This window comes from Octodon degus, unplaced genomic scaffold, assembly GCF_000260255.1.
Source record: "Octodon degus isolate 3935 unplaced genomic scaffold, OctDeg1.0 scaffold00030, whole genome shotgun sequence".
NCBI lineage: Eukaryota > Metazoa > Chordata > Mammalia > Rodentia > Octodontidae > Octodon > Octodon degus.
In genome coordinates, this window is record NW_004524606.1 from 2,106,249 (window position 1) to 2,111,106 (window position 4,858).

General features: G+C 36.5%; 1 pseudogene; it reads left to right on the forward strand.

Moving 5' to 3' along the window:
* The first annotated feature begins 2,426 nt into the window (after positions 1-2,426).
* LOC105741961 lies at positions 2,427-3,791 on the forward strand (annotated as a pseudogene).
* Positions 3,792-4,858: the final 1,067 nt, after the last annotated feature.

Sequence of the window (4,858 nt, forward strand, 5' to 3'; positions counted from 1 at the left end):
TCCCTTGTATATTAATATACTATATTTTCATTTTGGTTCATCTTAAAATAAGTTAAAAATTCTCAATGTTAACGTTTGTTATTTATGGAATTTTTAAATAATACTTTTATATTGTTTTCTACCATTAATATTACTCCCCTATATAAATGTACAAATCTATTTAAACTTATTATTCTCATGTGTGTAAAATTTTGCAATTACCTATCAAATAGTCTCCTTTTACTACATTATTTTCATTTACTTTAATCTATAATTTGTTACAGATGTCTAATCTATTGGCGCTGAGATATAATTAGTTGTAGAGTTAGCAACTAGCATTCATGAGGACAAGAGACAAAAAGAAACAACGAATTTTAAAATATCTTGACTTTTATTTTTTGTTTTAGAGTATTATTTTTATCTTTTTCATTTCTTTTTGTCTTTTAATGTATTCTCAAGATCTTTACACCTGAGAATAAGAATAATCAATATAATTTAGAATATTTATATAATCATTTATTATTAAGAATATTTTACTTTAAATGTTGCAATGTTATTAGAATATTTATTATTATCATTAGATTATTTAGGGCATTATAAATGATATTAGATATTACTATAGTATTTAGAATATTTATGAAATTATTTTGTTTTTGATAGTTTAAAGTAGAAATTTATAAAATTTCTGATACATTTAGATGGTACATTTCCAATGCCTAATACAATTTCTCTTGATTCTTTAAGCTTCTCTTATTTTTAGAGAGTGTTCTCATTATTTATCTCCTGATGATTTGTGCCTTACTCCTTTCTATTGACCATGGGGGCTAGGATGTGGTCACAGCGGAGTGGCATTATTTAGTGTATAAATATTTTGTTCAATTGATCTATTTCTGTATATTATTGTCTTGTTCACTAAAGTTCTATGACAGATGTTAGAGTTTTTGTTTAAAATTTTATTTTTTAAAAATTTATTCATGAATATAAGCTAGCAATTTCCATACCTATTGAGAGTACTTCACACAAAAAATATTTATAGATTAATGTGGCAGTTTATTACTCATATTTTCATCATTAATTGTTGCTATGACATAGAAAAGCTCTCAATAATTATATCTTTAAAATTTTCTTTAAACTAAGCCAGACTCAGGCAGGTTGGAGTCATTCAATGCATGCACAATTTGTTTTAGAACAGTGAATATATTTAACTCCCGTTACACATCCATTTACTGATTCAGTGCTAACTTGAAATAGTTCCTGCTGGTAAACTTGCATCATCATCTGCTCTATTCAACAACTTGCTGATGTCAACTTTTCCCTTTGGCTTTTCGTTCTGTAACATTATTCATTTATATTTATTTCTAGATTTTACATTTGTGCTCCTGATGAGTACAAGAGACTCTGAATCCTCTTCATAGAGTTGCAAATGGAGAAATTTTTAGTGAGATGATACAGACTTGTTTTCCAGAATATAAATTCAGAGAGTTTACACAGTCATTACCTGTTACAAATGTGGTTAGAGACACCAAAGACTAGAAAACACATTTTAAATTATTTATTTTAAGTGTCAAGTTTCCTTAGACAGACTCAGGTAAGGGCTTGTATGCATGAAATATATTTACTAAGGGCTGAACTTAGGCTAAACCTAGAAAGGACTTGGAGAGGATAGAAGAAGGTACACTATAAGTATAGAAAGTCTAGTAAGAGTCTGATTCTTCAAGCAACTCTGGTACTTGCAATGCAATTCAGACTCTGTCTCAGATTTAGGCAAGAAAGAAGGACTTTTTTAATTCTGCCAGTCACTCAGTGAACATACAAATTGTATAACCCTAACGTAGCAGCCAGAGAAGTATCAGCATTGTCCAAGGTTGAGCTGGAGAAACTGCTAGAGAAGTTACAGGTATGAGCAACACTCATGGCTGAAGAAGGAAGGCATACTGAGCAAGTACAAAGGTCTCCAGTTGACATCACCTTATATCTATTATATGCCTAAAAGCCTGCCTGTGACATGAATTAATGCTTAAGTCAGATATGTATCCCACTATTAACCATGGTTTCTTATAATATAGTGTTATTTTATCATGTTAGAGTTAATTTATTATTAATTAATTTATAAGAGATTCACCAATCTGCAGATGTACATAATTTCAGAGTAATAGTCTCTGATTTCTTGCATTGGTTTAAAATATACTTCTGAGGATCAAACATTTCCAAAGGAAAATATGGAAAAGATGATATTAATAGAATGTTAGTGAAATTAAGAGGCTGTTAAATATATTTGTTAATTACTTGCCAAAACATTTTTTACACGCTAACTATTTTCCAGTCTAGCTCTATGGGGAGAATTATGTGACTGAGTTTTAGCCAAGAAAATGTGCATGGTCTTTTTTGCAATGGGTTTGCTGTGAGAGCACAGGTATAGTGAAAACTATCACTAAATCGAAGCCAAAATGGGAAAGGAGAAGATTCACATTAATATTGTCATCATAGAACACGTAGACTCTGGGAAGTCTACCACCACCGGCCATCTGATCTGCAAAAGCAGTGGCATCAACAAAAGAACCAGTGGAACATTGAGAAGGAGGCTGCTGAGATGGGGAAGGGTTCCTTCAGGTATGCCTTGGTCTTAGACACGCTGAAAGCCAAGCATGAGCGTGGTATCACCGCTGACATCTCCCTGTGAAAATCTGAGACCAGCAAGTATTATGTGACCATCACTCATGCCCCTGGACACAGAGACTTCATCAAAAACAGGACTACAGGCACATCTCAGGCTGACTGTGCTGCCCTGATTGTTGCTGCCAGTGTTAGTGAATTTGAAGGTGGTATCTCCAAGAACAGGCAGACCTGTGAGCATGCCCCTTTAGCTTACACACTGGGTGTGAAACAACTAATTGTTGGTGTTAAAAAAATGGATTCCACGGAGCCACCCTATAGCCAGAAGAGATATGAGGCAATTGTTAAGGAAGTCAGCACGTACATTAAGAAAATTGGCTACAGTCCTGACACTGTAGCTTTTGTGTCAATTTTTTGTTGGAATGGTGACAACATGCTGGAGCCAAGTACTAAAATGCCTTGGTTCAAAGTTCACTCATAAAGATGTCAATGCCAGCAGAACCACACTGCTCAAGGCTTTGGATTGCATCCTTCCACCCACTTGCCCAACTGACAAGCCCTTGTGGCTGCCCCTCCAGGATGTCTACAAAATTGATGGTGTTGGTACTATCCCTTTTGGCTGAGTGGAGACTGGCATTCTCAAATCCAGCATGGTAGTCACCTTTGTTTCAGTCAACGTCACAACTGAAATCAAGTCTATTGAAATGCACCATGAAGCTTTGAGTAAAGCTCTTCCTGGGGTCACCGTGGGCTTCAATATCAAGAACATGTCTGTCAAAAATGCCTGGCATGGCGATGTTGCCAGTGACAGCAAAAAAGACTCACAAATAGAAGTAGCTGGTTTCACTGCTCAGGTGATTATTCTGGACCATCCGGGCCACATCAGTGCTGGCTATGCCCCTGTCCTGGGTTGTCACATAGCTCACATTGCTTGCACATTTGCTGAGCTGAAAGAAAAGATTGATTGCTGGTCTGGTAAGAAGCTGGGAAATGGGCCCAAGCTTCTGAAATCTGGTGATACTGCCATTGTTGACACGGTTCCAGGAAAGCCCAAGTGTGTTGAGAGCTTCTCTGACTATCCACCTCTGAGTCATTTTGCTCTTCACAATAAGAAACAGACAGTTGCTGTGGGTGTCATCAAAGCTGTGGGCAAGAAGGCCACTGGAGCTGACAAGGTCACCAAGTCTGCCCAGAAAGCTCAGAAGGCTAAATGAATATTATCCCTAGCACTTGCCACCCCAGTCTTAATCAGTGGTGGAAGACAAGTCTCAGAACTGTCAGAACTGCTTCTTCCAGTTGGCAATTTAAGTTGTTTTTTTTTTTTTTTTTTTTTTTTTGTATTTTAGGGAAGGGTCTACAGGGTGTTCAGGGTCTCACTAATAGATTGGATGCATAGTGATCAGCCTATTACAGGTGTACCACCAAGCCCAATCTCAATTGCTATCTCAGCATTCCCCAGGGGCAGGGCTGGCACAGCAGGCCAGGGATTGAACACCTGGTCCCTGTGCCTGCTTGCAGGTGCTTTAAGCCACTGAGCTATTTGGCTGGCCTTTTGGCCATTTAAGTTTAATATTGAAAGACTGGTTAATGATAACAATGCATTGTAAAACCTTCAGAAGGAAAGGAGAATGTTTTGTGGACCATTTTTTTGTATGGCAGTTTTTAAGTTATTAGTTTTTAAAATCAATACTTTTTAATGGAAACAACTTGGCCAAAAATCTGTCACAGAATTTTCAGACCCATTAAAACAAAGCTTAATGAGAAAAATAAAAGAAAATATGCATGAAAGTGATGTATGTGACTGCTTAGTCTAGCTAAGAAAATCTCACATTCTATCCTCACTCATGTTGTCTGTGGAAGTTCATTAAGATATAAATGACCAGTATGACTGTATCAGCCAGGGTTTTACCAGAGGAACGTTAAAACACAAGATGTCCAAATGTACAATTTTTTCTGAAGCACAATATACTACTTGTGTCCAGCAACCAACACAGTTCTTCCCAAATGAAGCCTCTTGAGCTTCATTTTAACCGTCAGCATTTCTATCAGTTCTCTGATTTTCCAGGCTCCAATCAGGCTGCAAAATAGTTTACAGTATACAAGGGCTGTCTCTTTGGCCAGTCTCTCAAAACATTTCCAAATTAATTCCCAAGGTTTTTAAATCACATGGCCATGTTGTTATGTTGAGCTGTGGGGGACTCACGTCAATAATTTCTGACATTGCCAATTAAACAGAAGACCCAATGCTATTATGGGCTTCTGTACT